The sequence below is a fragment of the Balaenoptera physalus genome (assembly GCF_965194825.1).
Source record: "Balaenoptera physalus genome assembly, chromosome: 12".
NCBI lineage: Eukaryota > Metazoa > Chordata > Mammalia > Artiodactyla > Balaenopteridae > Balaenoptera > Balaenoptera physalus.
In genome coordinates, this window is record NC_138897.1 from 27,904,555 (window position 1) to 27,930,234 (window position 25,680).

Sequence of the window (25,680 nt, forward strand, 5' to 3'; positions counted from 1 at the left end):
GGCAAATTGCTGGTAATTTTAGGTTAGGTCTCCCATGGGCATTTAGCTGATGTCAATCTCTGGCCGAGGTCATCCAGGCCTGGGGTGGGGGCACTTTGAAGAGACACGGGGTCTCTCCCAGGCCCTGAAACTGCACCAGCCTGCATCTCTGGGGCTCCAGCTGTCCTCTGAAGCTAGCGGGGTATCCAAGAGCCGAGAATAAAGGCCAGTCGCCAGGTTCTTTAGAGGCCTCATGGGACTTGTAGCTCCAGTCAAGCCCTGATCCCATCCACAGTCCCCATTTGTAAGGCTGTGGTGGATGAAATGAAGATGTTTATTGGAGGCAAGCTGGCCCCCACCAAACCTAACATGGCCTCTCAAGAGACCCTCCCCAGCTACCAATGCACCTCTCCCTCTCCGCCAGGGCAAGGGACTCCACATGCTATGTGCCCTTCTTGAGTCTGGGGGGAGGCATGTGGGTGTTGAGTGTATGTGAGTGTACACATGTATCCACAACCTGCCCCATGGCCTGCTGGGATTAGTCAGGCCTGCCTGTTGGCAGTGCCTACACACAGTCCAGGTTTACCAGGTCAATTATTTTTTGTTAAATACCTGCTCTATACCCAACACAATATGGGGGAGTGAAGTATTTTCCCTTAAGGGAAAGGCAAGTTGCGTTTAAATGGGTCTTAATCACTCACCCGCTGTGTGGCCTCAGGCAAGTAGCCTAGCCTCTCTGAATCTCCACTTCCCAACCTGCAAAATGGGCATAAGGATATTGCCATCTCTACCTCCAGGATTGTCCTGGATTCATTTGAGATACAGTGGGGTAAAACACCTTGAAAATTGTAAAGTGACTTACACATAATGAGGCCTAGTATCAAAGATGTTACAACAAGCACATAGATGGGAAGAACCTGAGGATGTTGTAACAGTTTGAATTACATTGTGTGGTTTAGATTTCAGCACATGTGCAGCAAAAGCAAATACTCAGATGATTTCTGGAAGGATCCATGAGGCCTGGCAACAGTGGTTCCCCACGAGGAGAAACCTTGGGTGGCTGGGGACAGAAGAGGGAGGGGAATGGGGTTTTATCTGTTTGCATACATCATTTTGTGCCATATGATCTTTGTACCACGTGTATGTATTTTGTGGTTGTTAAAATACAGAGTAGTTTTAAAAATAAAATAATAAAGAAATGTCCATATAGCAAAATAGAAAAGGTGGTCAATCTTCAGGGCTGTTCTGCCCCCCTTTCTCATCCTCCCCTTCCTTCATCCCAGGTTCCCAGGACCTCCCACAACTGTCCCCCATTCCTCTCCCCAAATTTCAACTCTTTGTCTCTCCCCACTTAAAAGACAAGCAGGCTGAAGCGCAAAGAAAGTAAACACCTTGCTGTCACACCTCCCAGGTGGCAGGGCTGACGCAAGGTGGATTTGATCTCAGTTCTGTGGAGCTTCTCTGTTCCACAGAGCGCCCACCACCCCCGATCTGAAACTACAACTCAGATCTGCTGAGAAAGCGTGGGGAGGCCCTGTAGCCGTGAGTTCAGGCCTGACACCCACAGCAGGTGTACTCTGTGGTGGAAAGGGTCTTTCCAGGGCCCCTCGCATGTCACCACATATCTACTTCAGGTTAAGGCTGGGTTCCGGTGACGTTGCTTTACAAAAGGTGCTTGGGGTGTGAACTTGGGAATCAGGGCCGTTGGACAGGGTCAGGCAGCTGCCTTATTCTAATTCCACTCGGGAGAGAAGAGGCCTTGGCAGGCTTCCCAGCTTGCAATGTTTTAACCAAACAATTTTGAAAACTGAGTTCAAGACCTGTCACCCGAAGCAGCAAGCTCTAGCAGAGTGCCAAGGAGCCTAGCTCCCCCTGGCTAAGGCGGGAAGGCCAGGAACACCTCCAGCTTCTGAAAGAGAGGGAGGTATTGAACGTGAGGCATCCCTCATTTGAAGCGGCCCAAGGCCTCGGGAATTCTGTGGGGAGTGGGGGAGTTGAGAATACTTGTCAGGGACAGGGAGGACCTGCCGGTGACCTTGGCCAGGGGCTACACTTTGGGCTTCTGTGGCCTCATCTGTAAAGGGGCACAGGGACGCCTGGCCCACAGGTGTGACGCCGGGAGCATGGAAGGCGTGCACTCCATGTTGGTTGCTGGCAGTGTCTCCACTTCCATGACAGCTCCTGCAGAGGCGGCCTGTCCTCCTCCGAGAGTGCGGGGTGGTCAGGCCCTTTGGCAATTGCCATTCCTGTCTGCCCTGCCTCCTCTGGAGAGGGAACGTTTCACAGCCAACGTGTGTCTCAGAGACCCGGCAGCTGGGGGAGCTGGGGAGAGGAGCGCGGCGAGTGAGTGAGAAGCAGCAGACAAACGAGGCAGCCTCCCGGGCAGCATGACTGAGCGCCGGCCTCCCAGGAGCCCTCTCCACACCCTGAGCTGCATCAGATCCCAGAGGGAGGTTTGGCAGGAGGGTGCCTGCTCTCTGCTCTGACTCCCGCTGTCTTCAGAGCCTGACAGGCAGCTATGAGCTGCTCCTGAGAGTCAAAGACAGTGGCAGACAGGCAGGGACATGTTTGCCAGCAAGCTCAGTGGTGAGTCTCTGAGGCTGCCAGGCAACCAAGAGACCAGGGTTGCTGGCTTGTCTCCTGCCAGCTGAACAGTCAGCCCAAACCAGGATGTGTCTCTACAACCCTGAGGCCCCTGGAGTCCACACTTTCCCCAACCAGGACACGCGGTCGTGGCAGGGTTCATGGACAGTTGCCCAGTGTGAGATCTGATTTTGAAGGATGGGGGTGGGGAGACTCAAGCTTGGGGGCAGGGACTGCGCTTTGATTCCCAAGGCTCTGAGATGAGATGAGCCGTCCTCTCCTGCTGAGCTTGAGATCTGCACTTGGGGAAGAGAGGGCGTTTAAAAATAGCATGACTGACTTGAATACCTCTGCTTCCTGCCTGCTGCAAGTCAGATCCAATTACTCTGCTGACAAGAGGCTTTTAGCCCAGGGAGCCCGGCATCCTGGGTGCCACTCCAGGGTGCTGGACACCATGGTGCCCTAGACCCTCCCCTCCCAAAGGGCATCCAAGGGTCCAGGAGAAAGGAACCAAGGAGAGGCAAAGGTCACATACACACATGGCCCAGCCCAAGGTCATCATTAGGGCACATCCAGCTACTTGATTGAATCTGGTTTCCTTGAACACCCTCCAACTTTTGTTCACATTGGGTGAACAGTCCTAAATATCTGACCCATGCCTGAGATTCCACCAGTAGAGCTCCACCCTTTCGGAATCCCTCTCGAAGATACAAGTGACCCTCCCCGGGATAGGTGCTTGCTCAGAGTTGAAGACACACATAGAATGTCAACTCCATGAGGCAAGACTTCCACGGTCTAGTTCATTGCTGGCACACAGTCGGTACTTAACAAAGCTGTGTTGAAATGAATGGATCAGTAGTAAAGGGGATTTGGCAGGAAAATGCAAATGACTCCATGCAACCCCTCTTATTGCAAGGGTGAGAAATAATCAACTGACCCAGAAATACGTGTCCTATTAATCATGGCCGCATGGCATCACCTCATCGGCAAAGGCCTAATACAGGGGCCTCTAGGAAATGTGTCTCTTTCCTTTCTCCAGCTAATGTCACTACATCTTGCAAACTCACCCAGCCCAAAGCAACTTGCCAGTGACCCTGTTAAACCAGCAAATGCTAGAGCTGCGGCTCTCCCCTGCCAGGCCTCACCCCACCTTCTCCATGGAGTGGTCCTCTCCTTTCTACTCTGGTTCTCTCCCTTCCTTAAACTCTCGAAATTATTGGATGCTTGGGGAAGGCAAAGTAAGAGAGCTGTCACTAAGTTGGGGATGAGGGTGCCTGGAACCATCAGGCATGTGTTGCATGTCTTGTCTATGACACTTGTCACTTTCCACCCTATGTTTGTCACAAGGAGCCTTGTCTTAGCAACTTCCCCAGGGTAGAGGCAGGGTCTTGGTCATCTGCCACCTACACACAGCCAGCACCTGGCACACACTGGTGCCCAGGAGATGTTTAATTAATGAGTGTGTATGGAGGGGACCCCGGGGGGTCCTGTAAACATTACAAAGGCACATGTAGAAAATCAAGGGATTACTTGCTGACCACTTTTATTAGCCTGGACAATTGAAGAAAGGATGCATAAAGCGAGTTCACCATGTGCCACGTCAATGATGAAAACTGGAGGACGGTGGCACTTCCACTCTCTGGGTCTGTTTACACTTCCTCTGTGATGGAATTCCACTTGTTTGTCTGTCAGGGAGGCCCTCCCTCGAGCTAAGCCCATGGACGGTTATTGGTGACAGCTTTGAGTGTTTCCGGGCAGGGCTCCAGGTCACAAGCAAGATCTAGGCCCCAACACCTCCCAAAGTTAAAATTCCACCAAGAATCAGGAGTCTCGTGAAGCTATTCACCATAGCACACACAGCCGGCTGGCCAGCTCCTCCTCCGCCTCCACCCTGACTCTGGGGAGCCAGGTGTGTGGACACAGAAGTTGGAATGATGACAGTTGCTGGCATATCACAGGTGAGACATTGAGCACCTAGAACTCTCTCTCATTCAATCATTCTCATTCTCTCTCTCTCTTTCACTGGGACCAGCTGGAGAGCAGAAAAGCATGGTGCGAGGAGAGGAGCATGAAGCCAAGCCCAGCTAAGCTTTTGGTGCCTTAAGAAATGCAGCAGAGGCAGAGCAGGACCCTGCCATGTTATCTTAGAGGTGGAAGGTGTATTGGAGGGATCGTCAAGACCTCCCGCCCACCACGCTCGCCACATCAGTGAAATGGCAGGGCCCACAACTTGGCAGTAGGATTCTAATTTGGTGCAACCTCTGTGGAGAGTTATTTGGCAATGGCCATGAAAATCACAAATGCACAACCCTTGTCAGCAGGTAACTCCACCTGGTATCCTACAAGTAAACGCATACATATAAAGCTATGTATGCTTTATACACAAAATGTGCACCATTTCTCATAAGAAGTGCAAAAGACTGAAACAACCAAATGTCCATCAATAGTGAACCGTGTGTTCAGGGAACATTGTACAGTCATGAGAAAGAAGGACCATGATCTCCAGGATGCCTTGAAGTGAAGAAAGCAAAGACTCTGAAAGGCCCTCCAAATCCTTCACTTATTAATGGGAAGGCTAAGACGCAGGGTGAGGAATGAGTTGCAGAAAGCCACCCCTGGGCTACTAGAAGCAGTTCTGTGCTGGAACCCAGGCCACCTGACGCCCAGTACAGAAGTCCCGCCACTGCACCACAATTTCCACCCTACTCAGATGTGGCCAGGAGTCCACAGCCTCTTAGCCTCCCCACCCCGATACTTAACGACCCAGAGTCGAACTAGTCTTTCTCTATGAAATCCAAACTTGTAGTGTCAGTGCCTTAGTCCCTTCCCTCCTGTTCTGTCCTTGACTAAACCAAGGAAGAGTGTGTCACCCCTTTTCCCTGTAGATGTGCCCCAAACCTCAAAGCATCCTTTGATCCCCTGCCTTCCCGCCTTCTCAGAAGATGACACCAGTCAAAGAAGATTGTTTATTCTAGATTGTGGCGGCTGTTCCCTAGAACACCATCCCGTTTGGTCAAAGTATCTCATATCAACGTGTCCTTTTTTCCCCCCTTAAGTGGAAAAAAACCTTGCAGGCTATCTTTTCTTTTGGGGCAGTGGAGCCATCAACATTCTTTTTCTCAATCTCAAAGGCTTGTGGTTATAATGATGGCTCACATTTATATTGGACCCACTGTGTGCCAGGCACTGTCAGACGCTTTACACATATTGACTCCTGTAATCCTCAGGACTCCATGGTGTAGCTACTGTTATTATCCCCTCTTACTCAGTGAGGAAACCTAGGTAGAGCAAGGGCACATAATGTGCCCACAGACAAACTTGAAGTAGGAAATGGCCCTGAGGGCATCTAGGCAGTAAGTAGAGAACTGAGACTTGAAACAGAAACCACAATTTGCAAAAAGGCCTGTGCAGTGACTCATAAAACAGTTAAATGGCACAGCACAGACTATCTAAGCTCAAATTCTTTTGACACCAGCTCATTCACACCCATATGTTCCAAGATAAGACCACAGACAAACTGATCTGACAGCAATTCCAAATAGGCTTGTGTGTTCTAAAGATATGACTTCTGACTGTTCCAGCAAGGCCCTAGTTTAGCAACTCTGACCAAGACCGTGCTATAATTAACTCCAGCCCCCAAACTCCATAAGCGCCCCTTCTTTAAGGCCCCCTTTTGAGGTGCCCCGCAGTTTCCCATGGTGTGTGCTCTCCCTTGCTGCATCAGGCTGATACGCCTGACTTTGTTTGGCTACGGGTATACTCTTGGTGGTCTTGGTTGGTGGGCTTTAATGGGATAGACCTGGAATTTGAACCTAGGAAGTCGGTCTGTGTGCTGAGTGTTCCACTTCTATAGGTGTTCTACACTCCAGGCTGTCATTATAGATGCCAGTCATATTGGCCCAAGATCAGCTCTGGCTCTGGGTAGGAGGGAGGTTGGGCCAGGGATGGCAAGGCAAGGCTGCTCCTTGGCAGATCCCCCCTCCATCTCCTGCGGCCTCTTCACTGTTCCTTAAAGCAGACCTGACATTCCTCCTGCCCACCTTCCCCTGAATCGGCAGCCTCTGTGGCAGCATCTTTATCAGGCACCTCCATGGTTCCCTACTCCTTCCAGGGCAGATGCTACCCTTCACATCTGCCTCCAGCCTACTACCCCTGCCTGCCCAGCTACTTCCAGGCCTCCAGACATGCTGGAGCTTTCTCACCTCCAAACATCTCCCCGGGCTGTTTCCCCAGTCTGAGATACAACCCCTCCCCGAACATCCATCTGCAAAGACTTCAAAGCTCAGCCACAACCCCGCCTCTTCCAGAAGGGCTTCTCTGCCTACCCCACTGGGCCTTCACCACCCTGGATTCCTGAAGACACCATCAATCTCTGTGCTTCTCAGTAGGCAAGGCTCTCCCAAGCAGCCTGTGACATTTGTGATGACACAATACCCGTGATGTCAACCAACTTCCAACTCCCCCCCCTCACATGGATCTTATCACTTCAAGTGGAATGTATGCTCCTTCCAGGCAGAAATAACCTGACATGCCTCAAGGCATCAAGCCCAGTGCCAGCTCCCAGCAAGTGCTTTCCTGCTCTTAATTTTAAAAATCCAGCTATGAATAGCAGCTGTGATTCATTTTTTTTCCCCATGTAAGCCATGGCTAGAGCCGCAGGTCTGGAAATGGCATGTGCAATATAAGGGATTAACCTTCAACTTAAAAAACAAAACTAAACTAAACAAGACCTCATCTGCTCAGAGAGAAAATCTAGAGGGAAGTGCCAACAGGTTAGGCATGGTCCTGTTGAATGATGGGATTAGGAATGATATTTTCCAAATTTATTGTTACATGAGTTTATAATGGCAGAAGAAATACAGCCATATAATAATAATAAAGACAATATGTACTAAAGAGGAAGCACAGGTGAGCAAGCAAGAAAGAGCTAATCCCCACGCCAGCTGTCGGCCACAGAGCCTGGCGGGCATGTCAGGAGATTGGCTTGGGGAGGTGGGTGGGGGCTTGTACCTCCAAAGGGCTGGGTGGGTCTGCCGCCGATGCCTGGGCCAGAGCTGGTCTCCCACCCTGTGGGGTGAAGGTCGCATGTGCCCTGAAAAGGGAGGCAGCAGCCCTTGTCACCGATCCCCGTACTTCAAATAGATCTCAAGCACAGGGGAATTCGAGCAAATCAAAGGAAGCCCAACTGTATGAGGTAGGATGCAATTTATAGTCCTCATGTCCCCCCAAGAGGTGGTAGAGGCAGGGGCAAAAGAAAAGTTCTAGAAGGTTTTAGATAACTCTTAAATAAGAGCTCCATAAATAGTCATTTTTAAAGGGAAACTAGGCTGTTTGGGGACAGAATGAGGATGATGTCAGGAAAGACAGCCCCGCTCTGCCTACCCTACCCCCGGGTGTTCCCATCAGCGTCAGGATTCCGGGCTGGGCAAGCCAGTGCCTGGAGCTGTCCGGGCCCAGGTGCCAGCCATGCCCTGCCCCAGGGAGGCAACTCCCATGGGACAGGACAGGAGCATAAGAGCCCCCGACATGTGACCTCGTTGCCGACGGGGTGCCCTGTGGCCAGCCTCAAAACTTGGGCTCACCTCTGATCCTTCTCTGGTCACCCTTGTCAGCCAGGGCGCACTGAGAGCCCCCTGCCCCAGATCTTGGTGCTCTAGTCCCTAACCTGCCACCAAGGGCAGGGTGACCCAGGAAAGTCAGGCTTCTCATGTCCAACGAGCCAGACAAGAAGCTCATGACGAACTCTCGTTTCGACCCTTGGTTCCACTCCAAGGACACCCTGTCTCGTGTTTCCTGGAAGCCTGGAATCAGGAAGGACAGAAGGGCTGCAAGTCCCTCAGGGGATCGGCCTCAGTCAGCCAGCCCCAGCAAGCACCCTAGCCAAGAGCCCGCGGGGTTGGTGGCAGTTAGGGGGTGGGAGTCACCCCAAGTGGGGCCCCCTGACTGTGGAGCCCAGCACTCAGTGTCCTGATGGCAGCCGCCCCCAGGAGGACGAGGAGGGGCCGGCTGAACGCAGCCTCGTGGGTGGGGGTGGGGATGAGTAAGGGCAGCCGTGTGCGAGGGAGTGCACGAATGTGGGCAAGTGAAGGAGTGAGGGTGAGTGTGTCAGGATGATGGGTGTGTAAATGGATTTCAGGAGTGCGTGAGTGGGTGAGGGTGTACACGATACGTGTGTGTGCTCGTGTGTGAGTGTGTGTACAATGGTAGTGTGTGTGTCTGAGAGGAAAGTGGGTGTGGATGTGTGCAAGGGTGTACACTGTGTGTGTGAATGTGTGAGAAAAGTGTGGGCTGAGTGTGTAAAGAGGCACAAATGTGTGGGTGTGTATGTGAGTGTGTGGGTGAATGTGTAAGAGTGTATGGCTATGTACACATATGTGAGCGCATGTGTTCTGTGTGTGGATGCGTGTACAAGGGTGCATACATGTGCACAGCCCCAGGGAGCAGCTCACCTGGGAGGCAGGAAGGGAACATCGGTTCTGCAGGGAAGTTTATTGCAGGGAAGGTCATGCACACAAATAACTGTACGAAACAACAGTAACCGTCCTCACAACAGTAAACCCAGAATCTCTCCCACCAGCCCAGACCGTAAGAAGCTCTTTGTCTGGGTGTCCCATGTACACTTCAGACTCAATTCATCCAAATCAAATTGTTTTCCCTTCCTTCCCACCTGTTCCTCTGCCCTGGGGGTGTACAGAACTCACCGGGACCCATGGCTGGGTCCTGGGAACCTTCCAATGGTCTCTCCCTGACTCTCTCTCCTCCACCCTTTCTGTCCACTCCCTCACGCACTTCTGTGGTTCCCGTCGCCTCTACAACTACCGGCCCCCTCCCACGGCCTCAGCTGTGTCTGCTGCTCTCGTTGTCCCCGCCTGGACCACTACTCTGGCCCTCGCTGGCCCCTCTGCCCCTCGGGCCTCCACTGCCATGCACACTCCAGCCAGGCCGTCTTCCAGGAGTCAGCCCATCGGCTCGCAGAGCTCCGCGCCTCCCAGCAGCTGCTCCGACTGTGTCCCTGGCCACAGGCACTCCTACTGCTGGGGAGCCTCGGAGCTGAAGGCGAGCTCACCTCTCAGCTAAAAAGTCCATCACGGGACACTCAACAAGTCACTCAATTTCTGTGTCCCAGAGAGAAGCAACCCAGTCCGCCATGCTATACACAGTAGATGGGTTCCAAAACGACAAACTCATGTGATGAATCAGCTCTTACATCAGAAGGAATTCTATGATGAACCTCATCCCGCCCCCAAAAAAATGGGTTTTGCCATATTAGACTTAAAGTAAAGCTTAGCTCTGCAGGACGGTAGAAAGAACACAGACTTTGAAGCTAAACAAAGCCAGATGTGAATTCTGCATGTATCACATAGCCATCCCAGCTGTGTGACCTTGAGCACCTCCTTTAATGTCTCTGAACTTCTCAGCCTCAGTTTCTCCAACTCAAAAATGGGGCTCTACGTCATCAAGTTTGGTGAGAGTGAAATGATATAATGAATACTGAATGCATTGCATGTCTGACACAAAATAAGTGTTTAATATCTGTTACTCTCCTTCCACCACCCTTTCTCCTGTCCTTGACCTACATCCATCAAATTAGTGAGAATTCATTGGATTAAGTTCAAAAGAGTAAGGGAGCCACTCAGCCCATTCACTGAACTACATCTTCCAACTACATTAAATTACAGCGCAGGACAAACAAGGAACTTGCCAATGGGACCCCAGAACTACTGTGCAATTTTTGAGGAAACAAGAATCGCAGCAGAGGGGCAGACGTTTCAGACTGTAAATTGTGTTTAAATTTTCCCACAAGGAAAAAAGATGAAATCCAGAAATTTTAAATTAGAATATAAAACACCTTGACAAATTTTTAACGGATTTTAAAATGGTTTGTGATGACTTAAAAAGGGAAGGGGGAGCAAGAGGGGACTGATAATCACCAGGGACCAGCAAGTTCCCTAAAGAATGAGCTTTTGTGATGGGGTCACCTGGGCTGGGAGATGAAGAACACCAGAGTGTAATGGATCTGATTTTCACCAGGCATCTGACAGATTGCACAAGGAAGCATGCAATAAGTATCCACTGAAATGAATGAGCGAGAAAATTGAATTAGACTGTTATGAATGTTTGTAGATAAGAATAGGAAATGTCACGTGGGTAATAGATACTACACTCAGACGAGTTGGTCCAATGAGCGTTATTGTCAACCTGCAGGAAGGGAAGAGGGGAGCAGGAGGGGGCGGGAGGGCTCTCTCCAGGGCACGCCTTGGGCATCTGTGCTTAGGCTTGGTCTGTCCACATTTCCACCAGTTACTTGACTGAAGATCTACTGTCAGATTTATCAGGTATGAATATATTCTAACCTGGGAGGGATGGAACTTTTGCTAGGTGACAGACTCCAGCTTCCATGACATGCCAATGGCCTAGAAGCATGAATAAACCAACAAGATGAAATCTCATCGGCATAGATGGAGAAGCCAAGGCTTTGTTCAAAACCTCTGCCTGAGGGCTGGAGGGGAGGCCTGCCTGATGGCACCAAAGTAAACATGAGCCGTGAGTTTTTGAGTGTGACGAGCTCAACAGGAGCCATGGGACTTGACTGGAAAAGGGTCACACAATCTTAATATCAATAATTAGACTCATGGCACTGAGACCAGAGCAAGCGCTCTCCAGCGCTCTGAACACCAGGAAGGTTCAAAGCACGTGGGAGCACTGGGACCCATCTTCAAACACCAGAAGTGCTGTCCCAGGACAGAGAACATGTGAATTCTATACAGCTCAAGTGGGTAGAGCTTAGGGTTGCCAGTTAGCAAACAAAAATACAGGCTACTCAGTTAAATCAGAATTTCAGATAAACAATGAATGATTTTTGAGTATAAAAATGCAATATTTGGGACATACTTATTTAAAAATCCATTCGTTGTTTGTCTGTGATTCTAATTTAACTGAACATCCTGTATTTTATCTGGCAACCCTAGCGAAGCTGGGGTTGGAGAGTAGAATTTAGAGGAAGGCAGGTTCTAACTGAATGTAAAATTGTTTAACAGCCCATAGCATATAGTACATGCTCAATAAGTACCTGATCTAATAAATGAATTAAGTGATCAAGAAGAGCTAACCAACAGGGAAGAGATGATTTCACAGGTATATACATATGTCCAAACCCATCAGATTGTACAGTTTAAATATGTTCAGTGTATTGTCTTTTTTTTTAAATGGAAGAGGGAAGACTGGATTGCCTCACACATGATGTGGGAGACTTTTCCAAGACAAAGTTCAGCCCAAAGCCTCTCGTTGGGTAGCAAGAAGAGGTTTTCTGAGTTTGCATCAGATTTATGGTTTCCGATTTCTTTTCTGTGTGAATAGATCTTACTGAGAGCCCCCCCCACCACGCCCAGCATAGAGTAAATAAAAGCAGATGGCTGCTCCCACAGTGTAAAGCCCCCCACTTTGGCAGGAGACGCTTGTCATCAGCTGGACTCCTGGACCCTGCATGGGTCTTCCTGCCCTATTTGAGGACCATAGGAGGCAACACCTCCAAGGCCTCCTCAACTCTAAGGTCCCAGGTGCCAGGAAGCTCCACTAGGCTGATGCCATGATTTGTCACTTAAAGGGCAGCCCTGCTGGTGGCTGACATTTGTTAAACAGGGTTTAGTGGGAAGGGCAGAGGACGGGGTGAGACCCAGCTCCCTTCACGTGTGCCTTCACTGTCGTCTGACCCAGGTGTGGGCCAGGCCCTGCTGCACTGAGTAACACGGTGACCCCGGGCCAGTCACTTTCCCATTCAGAAGGGGATGAGGCACTTGCTTAGGTCCTTTTTGCTCTCGTGCTCTTGGATCCATTATAGAATTTAAATACAAAGAACCTTCATTCTTAATTAAGGGACACTGAGATCTGGAAAATTCCACAATAAGGAAAAAATGTCCTTGAGTGACCCCCTGTGGTTGGAGAAGTGGCAGCGGGGGAGGAACGCTGCTTCATGGTGGCCTTGGACCACCTCGGCTGGAATCTGCTGATCTGCTGAGTTTTGTGTGGCCTATAGAGCAACTGGGAGGCCCCCAGCCAGGCCTGGGCTGCTGTGGCAGCTGAAGTGGCTCCCTGGGAAATGGACCCACTTCCCGGGTCCTCGCTCTCAGACAGGGCCTGGTAGCAGGCTTTGCCCTCGCCTCTGAGCAGGACCGAGCAGGCCCCTGGGGGCCTAGGCCCAGTCTTCCTGCGCCCTTGCCTTCCCCTGGGTTCTAGGCTCATGTCCCATGGCACTAGGACTCTCAGCCTACACAGTACGCCCCTCCTTGCCTTGTGGGGATGTCTGACCTTCCAGCATTTCCAGTACAAGGCTTAGCTTTGATGGTGACAAGCTTTGCCTCTAACGGCTTCAGCCTCCCTATAGCCCATTCCCCCCCCACACACACCTTCCACCTGCCCATCCAAAACCCGCTCTCCCCAATAATCCCGGGGCGGGGTGGGGATTGCAAATGTCTCCAAGCCTAATCCTGAGCCCCTAACCAGCATATTTTATTCTAACAGAAGACCAAAGAGGGAAAAATGCAAATGGTGGAGGGGCAGGATTTAGCCTCACAAGCATAGTGACAGGGCTGCTGACAAGCTGGCACAATCTGGGCTGTGTTCAGACCGAGGGAGACGACAGCAGCCCTGGCAGACCCAGGCCGCACACCAACAGACACAGGGGCGCCCCGTACAGCTGCGGACCACGCGAATAGGCGCGGTGTTCCAACTGCCTAGGAACAACACTATACAGGCGATGTTTTCCCTATTTCTGCGCGTCCACAATCTAACAAATTGCCCATCAACAGACCGAAGGTCCCCATTTGATCTGAGTCAGAGAGGGATGGAGGCCGTACAAGCACTCCTTTAGCAGGCCAGGAAGAAGCTGGCAGAGTCCTTAATAAAGTCAGAGCTATTTGCCAGGAACCTGCTGGGTGGCCCATCCCTCTTCTGAGGGACCCAGAGAAGTGAGCAATCATGTCTCTGCCCTCCATGCAGACACTGGCCAAGCCCAAGTATAAAGATGTGGTCAGAGTAAAAGGCTCAGAGGAGAGAAGCTGATGAGAGGGGAGAAATATCCGGCCCATTCTCAAAAGTCAGGGCTGGAGCTAAAGAGCAAGGCCAGGACATCCAACCACAAGAAATGAAGCCAGCTGAGGGTAAGCAGTGGGATGAGGGTCCCATCTGAGCTTGGGGGTGCCCTGTCTAAGAGCCATAGTGCCCAGCATTCCAGGGGCCTGAAGACCAGAACACTGAGTCTGGGCCTATATCTGCTCCTCACTAACCCTATAAGCCTCAGTTTCTTTACATGTAAAACGGAGTGAGGTCGCTTGTCCCAATAACCTTCCAAGAAGGTGTACACAAAAGTGCTTTGGAAAAGCCAAACACAGCGTAGAATGTGAGGGGTCAGTATCAGGGAATTCGAGAGAAAATGAGAGTAACGGTCAGAGACCGGTGAGAAGAATAAGAGTGGGGCCTGGACCCGGACGCTGGATGAGCGGCTGTTGAATCTGAAACACAGAATCTGAGCACGTGTCCTGAGGTGTCGTTAACCAGGGCGTGGCCTCGGGTGAGTTAATTCCCCGCTCTGCATCTCCACATCCTCACCTATAAAACGAGATGCCTTCCATTTGAACAGTCTACGACTCCAGGGACTCTGGTGGCCTTCCCGGAGGTAAGAGAGGAAGAAGCCAATACCTGCCTCCAGGACAGGCCGCAGGCCACACTGGACACTGCCATTGTCAGTTGACCCTGCCTTTCATTGCTGCCCCCTTCTCTTCCTTCCTATCAACGCCTACCCATCCACATTAGTTAATCAGATAAAACAGGTCTCCCCAGGGAGTCACATGCCTTCCCTTCCCTGCCCACCGCCCCCCCAACCCCCGTTCAAGTGTACACATTCCCAGGAGGCCTCACTGCCTGATCCAGTCTAGTGGGGGTGTTTGATGGAAAAGTGCACCCGAGTTCCACTACCTATTTACTGCCTGTGTGACACTGGGCAGTGCTTCTCCTCTCGTGCTCCACTGTTCCCATCCAGAAAATGGGCACAGGTATCCCTACTCAGCCAACCCCATAGGGCAGCAGAGAATTCTAGGAAAACCCTGTAGTTGAAGGTATTGCACAATCATAAAACAGCAAAGCAGTTTCTCAGGTCCTCCTGGGGACTTTGTTAAATGCAGGTTCCCAGGCCCCGTGGCAGGTTTGCTGAGCCAGCATCTCTGGAGCCATTCCCAGGAGCCCACACCTCAACAAGAAGTCGCTGGAGCTGCTTTAGCACGTGCCGTTTCAGGCCCACTGCCCTACGCGTGTGTCCTGTGCGGCTACTAGATGTTGGTGACATGTCTCGTGTGAGATGGGGATCCAAGGAGGAAGGACAGAAGCCAGAGAGAGAAAGGACAGGAAGCAGCCACCCACCCCGGAGCGCTGAGTGGAGGAGGGAGGAGTCACAGCATTCAGGATATTCGGCCTCTCCTGTCTCAGGCAGCAGACCCCTTGATGGCGGCAACTTTAAGGCCACTAGTCTCCATAGAGCCCCTGGGGGCTGGACTGTGGGCTCTCAGTTCAACAGCAGGTGGACCCCCTGCAATTCAAGGCTCACCAAGCGCACAGTGCCAGTCCAGCCCAAACCATCCTCTTCCTCAAACTTTCCCTGACATCCCTCCTCTGTGTCCCTCCTACCCCGAAGTCCCGGCCACACCATCTGACACTTCGTGGGACACTGTCCATCATGGCTGGCCAGTGGTCTCCCCTGTGCCAGATTCATGGCCTCAACAGTGATGGGCACCTTGGGGGCAGGTGGCTGGGTTTATTCTGCTGGACCATCCACAGCTTCTGGCAAAGGCTCAGGCCACCAGATAGGCACTTAACAAATGATACCGGGTCTCCTGGTATTTGTTCTTCCCTCTACCTACCTCCTTCCTCCCCACCCAACCTCCTCCCTATGACACACAAACACACACACACACTCCACACATACTGCCTCCTCCCCATCACACACACACACACTCCTCCCCATGACCCACACAAACACACACACTGCCTCATCCTCGTGACAACACACACACACACACACACCCTCCTCCCCATGACCACACGCACACTGCCTCCTACCCTTGACAACACACACACACACACACACACACACACATCCACACACATTGCGTCCTCCCAATGACCACACACACACACACACACACACACACACTCCATACACACTTCCTCCTCCCCATTACCACACACACACACACTCCTCCCCATGACCCCCCCCACACACACACACACACACTGCCTCATCCCTGTGACAACACACACACACATCACATCCTCCCCAGGACTAGACACACACACACACCCTACTCCTCATGACCACACACACTGCCTCCTCCCATGACCAGACACACAAACACCCCACACACACTTCCTCCTCCCCATGACCACACACACAAACACCCCACACACACTTCCTCCTCCCCATGACCACACAGACACACACACACTCACATTTCATACTCCTCATTACCACACACATATACACACACTGCCCCCTCCCCATGATGACACACACACACACATACTCCACACACACTGCCCCCTCACCATTACCACACTCACAAACACACTGCCTCCCCCCATGACCACATATACACACAAACACACACCCTCCTCCCCATGGCCCACCGACACACACACACACACACACACACACACACACTGCCTCCTCCCCCTGACCACACACACACACACACATACACTGCCTCCTCCCCATGACCACACACACACACACACACACAGCCTCCTCCCCATGACCACACACACACACACACACTGCCTCCTTCCCATGACCAGACGCAAACACACACACAAACTGCCTCTTCCCCTTGACCACACACACACATGCACCCACTCCACACACACTACATATACTCCCCATGAACACACACACACACACTCCACACCCACTGCCTCATCCCCATGACCACACACACACACACATTCTCCTCTTCATGACACCCTCCCACACACACACTGTCTCCTCTCCATGATACACACACACAAACACTGCCACCTCCCTGTAACCATACACACACACAATGCTTCCACCCATGACCAAACACACACACACACACACACACACACACCCTCCTCCCCGTGACCACACACACACACTGCCTCCTACCCTTGACAACACACACACACACACACACACATCCACACACATTGCATCCTCCCAATGACCACACACACAAACACACACATTTCCTCCTCCCCATAACCACACACAAACACACACTCTACACACAGTGCATTCTACCCATGACACACACACACACACAACCTCCTCCCCATCACACACACACAAACACTCCACACACAATGGCTCCTCCCCAGGACCACACACACACACACACAACTCCCCACTCACTACCACCTCCCCATGACCACATGCACACTCACACTGCCTCCTCCCCATGACCACACACTCACACACACACACTCCAAACACACTGTCTCCACCCAATGTCCACACACACAGACACACAAACACTGCCTCATTCCCATGACCACACACACACACGCACACACACCCTGCCTCATCCCCATGGCGACACACACACTCACACACTGACTCCTCCCCATGACCACAGACACACAACGCATACACACACACACACACACACCCTCCTCCCCTTGACACACACACACACTCCACACACAACGCCTCTTCCCCATGACCACACACTCACACACTGCCTCATCCACATGACAGACACACACTGCTTGCTCCCCATGACCACACACACAAAGTCCACACAAAATGCCTCCTTCCCGTGAACACACACACACACTCCACACACACTTCCTCCTCCCTAGGACCGCATACACACATGTTCCACCTCCCCATGACACACACACACACACACAAACAGCCTCTTCCCCATGACCACACACACAGACACACACACACACACATACACTGCCTCCTCCTCATGACCATACACACACACACTGTCTCATTCCAATGAACACACACACACACAGACACTGCCTCTTCCCCATAACCACACACACACACACTCCACACACAGTGCCTTTTCCCCGTGACCCCAACCACACACACCCTCATCCCCATGACCACACACACACTCCACATACACAAGGCCTCGTCCACATGCCCACACACACACGCACTCCACACAAACTGCCTCCTCCCCATGACACACACACACACACAGACACACTGCACACACTGCCTCCTCCCCATGACACACACACACACACACACACACACTCCATACACACACACTCCACACACCCCTCCCTAAGTCTGACATGGTGATCTCTGCTCTTGGTCACCACTGAGAAACCACACACACTGGTCTGATTATTCTCTGATCTGGAAGTAGTCCCACTTGACCTCCCACCCACAGGCCCCACTCCTGACCTTGGGAAAGGCTGAAGGTAGAGATGAGGGAGAGGAATGACCTCTAATTAACGTCCGTTCCTTCCTCTTCCAAGCCGGAGGGCAGGAAGGAAGGACACCTCTGAGGCGAACCTCCGTGACTCCTGGCAGAAGGCAGCTTCCTGTTTCTAACAACCTGGTGTTTTGAAAGGCTTCTCCTCTCCCAGCCAGCCTTACACAGACAGCATTGCAGGGAATCTCAATTACAGTCTCAGATTTCCCTCCCAGAGCTCTCAGGCTTTCAAAGGAAAAGGGAAGCCAGCAGGCTGCTGAGACACCTGTTGGATTTGACTAAACTGAGCCTTTTGGAAAAGCAGCAGAAAATCCACCCGATCCGCATGGTGCCAAGACTGGGAAGAGCTTCCAGAGCCCCTGGCATCCACCACACCCTTGCTTGGATGGCCCAGGCTGTCACAAGGGTGCGGTTTGCAAAGGCAGCACTTCTAAGGCTGTCTGGATCCCTTCTCTGGATCCCCCATCAATCATGCCGACCTTTGGTCATGGTCCTAATGTCCAGGCTGAGAACTGGACAGCCTTCTGACTCTCTTGGATTAAGCAGGGTTGAGCTCAAGAGGTAGTAGGTACTTAATAAAGACCAGTGAAATCAAGTTATGTTGAATTGAGTTGAGGAAAAGTCACTGAATTAATTTCATATTTAACAACTATTAGCTGAGAACCTACTGTGTGCCAGGTACATGCTAGATTCTTTGAACTCAGGGGTGAACAAAGTCCATATCCCCAAGGAGCTCACCATCCTGAGAAGTGCATCCAGGCAGCTAGAATCTCTGCAGAAGCCTGAACCTGCTAGCATTCCCCTTCCTCTCTCACTAATGGGCCTGCGCCTGCAGAGACTGAGCCAGATGCCAGCCGGAAGCCAGCCAGATGCCAGCTGAGCACCAGGAGAGGAGGAAGACAAAGACGGCCTCAGCTGCCCTCCCCATCTCCACTCCCTCACAGTGTGACATTGCAGCCGCTCCCAATAAGAGGAAATTCTAGATTTCCTCATTCTAGAATCTGGGCTGGCTTTGTGACTTGTTTCGGCCAACAGAAGGCAGCAAAAGTGGCTGTTCCAGTTCCAAGCTTGGGCCTCAGAGAACCTTGCACGTTTCCTCTCTCTGTCTCTCTCTCTCAGGTGCTTGCAAGCCTGAGCTAACCTGCTGGATGACGAGACGGCAGAGAACAAAGCCGAGACAACCCAGCCAAAGAGCAGGAAACTACACATGCATGAGCCTCCCTGAGCTGCCACGAGGTCAGGCGAACTATTCAGGTGTCCCGGAGAACTGTGAGCTACAATAAATGATTATGTTCTCAGCCACTGGGTGTTGGGTGACAGTACGCAACAGACTGTGACTCTAGATATCAGTACAAACCCCTCCAGCCAACCTGCTGCAGACGGAAAGCAGGTTTACCTCCCAGCTACTTCCCATCCCCACCTGGCCCCGGACAGCCTCAGAGAATTCAGAGAATTCAGGGCTGGGACCCTTGCATTGAGTGCTGCCTACTAGCTCACTTCTCTGAAAACCCCAGCTTGGGCATGTCCCCAGGTGAACACCAGGTGAGATCCAGGGCTCCTTGGAGCTTCAGTGTGTGACCTAGATGTCATCCTCTGCGGCAGGAATCAGGGTAAAATCATGGACTTTGGTGTCAGACAGACTCGGGTTTGAGACCCGGCTCTGCCATTTACTAACTGCAGGTAAGTTACTTAACTCACTCAGCCTCGGAGAATTCATCTGTAACGTGGGGATGACGATAAAGTTGGCTCCTCAAAGGACTGCTGTAAGGATTACATGAGATGACCTGTGTAAAGCAGCAGTTCTCAAGTGGGGGCGATTTAGCCCCTCAGGGGACATTCAGCAATATCGGGAGGTACTTTTGGTTGTCACAAAGTGGGGCGGGGCGGGGAGGGGGCGTGGGGCGGACAGGTGCTGCTACTGACATCTAGTGGAGAGAGGCCAGGATGGCCCCCACAGTAAAGAATTATCCAGACCCAAACGTCAAGAGTGCCAAAGTGGAGAAACCCCGGGCACAGGGCAAGCCGGCAGCAGTGGAGATCATCACACAGACCTCTGGAGAAGTGGGGCTCCAGGACCCCTGCACCCTTCCTGGGAGGTTCAGGTAAAAGCAATAGCAAACTGGGTGCTGACAGTAGCCGGCCCACCTTCCATCTCTGAGCCCATCTGCCCTAAAGGTCTGTAAAATGGGAGTCTAGCTAGTCTTGACCAATATTAAGTGTCAGCTTGAGTTCCAACGGGGGAAATGACATTTCTGAGTTTCTGGCAGTTAAGATACTATGGCCCGAAGGTAGCCATCTCCACAGGGTCAGGGAGGCTTTGCGTGGGATTGGTAGCACATTTGGCACAAAGCCACACATATAGGAAAGTTCATGTTAATTGAAGGTTGCAAGTTCACAAAGTTACCCTGCATCCTCTACTAGGGGCTTGTTTTCAAAGAACTAGCCTATAATAAAATACACTGGAATCTTCCATTGTTGATTCAGAGGCCTTTGGTCCTGCAGAAACAACCATGGGGCCATTTATTAGGACGCATGGTTGTCCGTGTGCAGTACCGGGGACGTGAAGGGACAGCTCTGCCTCCTTGGATTCCTGTTTGTTTGGATTTAGGGTAGGTTGTGGAGAGGCCTATTAAACCCAAATTAGAAGTAAGTAGGAAAAACCCACCAAGGTAGTTAGCTTGTTATGAATACACTTCAAACCAGCTGAAACTGCATTCCATTTGATCAATATGAGTCTCTCAGAAACCTCCTCCACTACCCACATAATCAAAGGTCTTGGAGGATCACTTGGGTATCAGTCAGCAGACTATTTGGGAGGGAGGGGGGAGAGGCATGGCCTTCCCAGGAGTGAACAATCCAATGTCAGGAACACCTGGCAGGCTGGCAGGAGCGCTGTCTCAGTCTTGGGTTGTGAGCTAGTGCAGGGGCTGGGACACGACTTCGATGGCCAGGCCGGGGCTCTCGCAGGTGCCCCAGACAGATTGTGCTTCCACAGTGAAAGCAGGCACGAACTTGATCACTTTAGGTTCATGTTTTCACCCTGCTTAAATTCTGTTCTCTGTAGGAGGGCCCCCATCTGTCTCACCACCCCTAGTCATTTGCACCTTTCTGGAGGAAGGAAATCAGTGAGGGTCTGGTTTGTAGCAGGGAGTGTACCCCGCCTCCCCAGGCAGCAGGAAGCCAAAGAGGAAGGCTGGGGCTCCTGAGACAAGCTCTCCCTGCTTCCCAGCAGCCAGCCCCACTGGAGCCACCTGGATCCCTGCCAGGCAGTGGGCACCTGATCTCTTCCAAGCCTCATATCAACCAAGATTCAGAGGGGTTAAGTAACTACACAGCTAGTAAGAAGCAAAGACAGGCTTTGAACCCTGGTCTGCAGACTCCAGAGCCCGTGTGGGCAAGATGAGTTCTCGTGACTTCCAGGCTCCCCACACCGTGACTCCACGGTCCTTTCTACTTACTGGACCATCTGTCTCCCTACTGACCTCTGCACAGTAGCTAATGCCCCTGGGGATTGGGACATGGCTTCCCTGGGTAGAAGGTTCTAGAACCTGGAGGATACATCAAGGTTTAAGAAGCATTGGGAATGAAGAGACAACAGGTCTGAGACCTCACACTTTGATGAGTTAAACCCTAGGGTCCAGGTCTAGTCCTGCCTGGAGGGCAGAGGAGGGGGCCCCGGCCCAGGCAGAGCATGAGGCTGCGGAGGAAAGAGGAGAAAGCCTCCCAGCACTGAAGACTGGGTTTCTAAAGCCCTGGGAGGGAGGGAGAAAGGGAAGGATAACAGTACAGCCTGGGGTCCACCCTCCGGAAGACCCCGTTTAGGCAGCTGTTGACAAGGAGGAAGATGTCACCTGGTCAGGTGCAGCCTGGTCAACTTCCCAGGCCGTGGCCCAGCCCTGTCACCCAGGACTGCCCTCCGCCGCCCAGAATAAGAGCTGGGAGGATTCATGCAGAGAAGCTCTCTCAAACTTAACCAGATGCTGTCAGGATGATACCGTGGGCATATCCTCTAGACAAATACCAGATTTCATAGCCCAGGGCCCTTTCTTGGTGCCGTGTCCACCTTGAAGTGAGAGAGTGCGGGAGCCAGGCTCTGTGCTCCTCCCTGAGCCGCGATGTCCTTCCCACTGATGGACCGCAGACACGCTGCAAGTTCATGACGGCGCTGCCTCAAGACTAAACAAGACAATTTGCGTGAATACAACCCCCGAGGAAGCGGTTGTGAAGAGTAAACTGGAAAAAATGAACAGAGAAGCGGTGGCCCCCATTTAGGGAGGCTTGACTGGCACCGTTTCGTCCTCAGCCCTGTGAGCTAGGAGCCCCCATGCGCAGCCACCAGCTGGTGAAAGCTGAGCTCGATTCCAACCCAGTCCAGCACACTTCCAGACCATCATGAAACGGGAAGTATTTCCATCGTGCTCATTGCTTTCAAGAGTTTCAGGGACGCTTTCATAAACGGTGGCGGTTCAAGTCAATGAAGATCCCCTTTAGTAGAAAAATCCCTCCCGTTCACTGAAGGCTTCCTATATGATTTACGTTCATTGTCTCCGTTGATTCTTGTGGCCCTGCGAGGCATCCATGTCCCCCTCCTACAGGAGAGGGAAATTAACTACCAAGCCCCAGGGCTCCCAGCTCAGAAGTGGAGCAACAGGCCAGTCTGCAATTCCGAGCTCCTCTCTCCCCGTGTTCCCTTTGTTCCTCCTTAGTCTTCACTTCCACACGCCATCAGCGCCCATGGATGGTGCAGATGGACTCGTTGTCCTGTACGGGGGTGGGGTGGGGGGAAGAAGAGAGAAACTGGCCTATTTCCAGCACTCAGAGAAGGGTTAGTGTTCGTTTCACAGAAAGCTTGAGGTCCACATGCTTTACCTTCGAGTTCCACTGAAAATAGAATATACGTGCCAGAGCTTCTATGAAACCAGCCACACCACCTGAGGACACAGAGGCAGTGACCCATCTCCAACCGCTGTCATCTGCTGTCAGACGAGTGACAGCTGATGCAGTCGTTTCCCAGAGAGACCCCCGAAGCCCCACAAGGCCCCATTCCTGTGCCAGCTCCACCCTGGGGAGGTGAGGGTGGGGCAGGAAGAGGAAAGTGAGTCACAGGGTCTGCAGATGCGAGGGAAGGTTGAGGGGCTTATTGGCTGAGGGAGACAGGGGAGCCTCAGACTATTCCTGCCTCCAGCAACTGAGCACCTCTGACTGGGTGGCTCCCTGCCCCCCGCTTCTGTGCCTACAAAACACACAGCTTGATCCCGATGACTCCGACATGCTTTGTTTCTTATAACGTACGATGTGTCTGTCTCTTAATGTGACCCATAGGAATTTATCTAGAGTGTTTAGAACTTTCAGTGATGTTTCGTTTATCAGCCTTGTTGAGAAAGATTCACATAAGTGAATTTTCCCCGTAACAGAAACTTATCCATTTAATCCCCATCATTTAGTATGGAAACCTTTCCTAAATGCTCACACACTTAGCTTTCCCAGCTCCTTAAACAGTGACTAAATGCAATGTACCCCTCCCTATTTCCTTGGGGTCAGAATCACCTAACGGTGAGTAAAGGGACAGGATAACTCTGTCCCCATTCCTTCCCCGAGCCTGTCTTCCCTCTTCCCATTGGTTGTTTCCAATCCATTGTGGACTATAAACTATATAAACTACAAAAGAAATCCAAGAAACTGGGCCCCAGAGTTAAGTACATGAGCTCCATGATAGCTGTTTCAGTGTTCTGTATCTTTTTTTTTTTCTTTTTTTCACCCCTGTGTTCTTAGATCTGTTTTTGACCACCCTGAGTGGGGTGTTAAATTTTCACTCATACCTACCTCTCCACACAAACACGTCTCTTGGAGTTCTCTAGGTTTACTCCTCACTCCGGGAAATGTAACTTTCTTTTTTTCCCTAAAACCACCTTCCAAAAGAGCTGCTTTTTCTTGTTGGCTAGGATTTGATAGGCTCGTTCATGCCCCCGCCACGCCCCCCACACGCACACACACTCCCCACCTGAGAAGCCTAAATCACCAGAGTGCAAAGAAGCCATAAAGGCCAAGGACCACACAGACCCCGACCAAGGGCAGGTTTGCGTAGCGCCCAACCCCTGCTTCCCATGCCCTCCATCACGGCTGAGGCAGACCCTGAAAGCAGAGTGCGGGCGTCTCGCCGCCTCATTTCTTTCTGCTCATCCTGCAGGTCCCAAAGTGTGTTTCAGAAACAAACTGTTCTGCAGGATTGAGAGGTTTCTATGACACAAGAGGGTCCCAGGACTAAATGCATCTAGAAAGCAGTGGGTTTAAAAAGGTCCAAGCCTGTAATATAACAGTGAGTGGTAAACTGTGATGGGATACACACAGGATATGTCAAACTTACCAAGCCAGGACCCAAGCACCCCTCAACAAGGCCACCTTGCTACGCGGCTACCTCCTTTCACCTCCCAGCAATAATTCTATTAACCACTGAGCAAGCCTCTCTCCCTCCCCCGGCCGCATGTTCTTCACGTGTCAAGTGGGGGACTTAATCTAGATGGAGAATGGCAAAGAGGCTTGTATGGACTTCACATGCCAGCTAGGATCTTAGAACGTCCTGGCCTGCAGTGCTGGGTTAAGAAGAATTCTGACGCTGCCTCCAGGCTTGGGGCGAAAGCTGCCATGGTCAATTAAGATATCTGCCCCCTGTCCCGGAGACAGACTGGCATCCTGCGTGCCCCACATTGGCTGTCCCTGTAACTAGACAACACCTAAGGTCACCTTCGGCTTCAAGAGTCTGCTTTTGGGGCCCTGAGCCTGGGGTTTCAGAAGTCCTCGATAGGAGGACTGCAGAGTGGAAGGCTATCCCTCAGCCTTGGCTGCCTCAGTGGAAGTTGCCTGGGTTTCTGTCTGCTTCCGCTGGTGGGCCCTTGCACGGCCCATCGACCCGCTTGCTCGGCTCCGGACCACCCCCGGTTCTGTGATGCTGTCCTCACTGCCCACCTTCTAGACCTGCACTCAAGTGGAATTGGAAGCAAGGAGTTTCCACGTTTTGTACAGCCTCAAGGGGACTTTGGCACTGAAATTTGGACAAATTTCTCCCCTACAAGTCCTGGAATCCTGCAAGTTCTGTACACATTCCCTGTCCCAGAGCTAACTGCTGTTTTCGTACTGGATTCGCTTCCAAAGATGTCGACTGTCCTAAGGAAAGCTGTCTTCCCATCCCCAAGTGGCCCGGGAACGCTGCACTGGAAGCACGGCATTGGGGTCAGGGGAGCGGCTTATTTTAACACAGGGGCTTGTGTTAACCTCTCACGCCCACCATGGGACTCTCTAGAGATGGCGGCTGGTTATCTGTCTTTTTTCACATGTGCCTCGGCTGGACACTGAAGGTGAGAACCACAGGGCATCAGGAAATCTGTCTGCTGAGCTGGCCAGACCAGGGCCCTATGCTAACAAGGCAGGATATCACTGCAGGAGACCACCAGGTACCACTGTCTCCCTGACTGGTCCACTCTCAAGGAGGTGGTGAGAAATAAGCTGTGTTTGCAGAGTGCCTGGTCCGGGGCAGCGCCCAGTGGTGCCCATAAACATCAGTGTCTTTCTTCTTCTCTGTTAGCGTTTAGCTGCTCCTCTACCACCCAAACCCTGCTCACCTGCCAAAGGTTCTAGAAATCAGAAGCTGGAG

The 25,680-nt window shown here is 51.8% G+C and overlaps 1 protein-coding gene and 1 long non-coding RNA gene across 5 annotated transcripts in view; both read right to left on the minus strand.

Moving 5' to 3' along the window:
• ARK2C (arkadia (RNF111) C-terminal like ring finger ubiquitin ligase 2C) overlaps nt 1-25,680 on the minus strand; it is a 111,661-nt gene that overhangs the window by 38,663 nt on the left and 47,318 nt on the right. The window lies entirely within an intron of this gene.
• LOC309639335 lies at nt 16,315-17,763 on the minus strand. Its single transcript, XR_014251606.1, has 3 exons — nt 17,709-17,763; nt 17,095-17,678; nt 16,315-17,052 (listed from the first exon to the last, which is right to left on the minus strand). It is a non-coding gene; the product is annotated as an uncharacterized lncRNA (long non-coding RNA).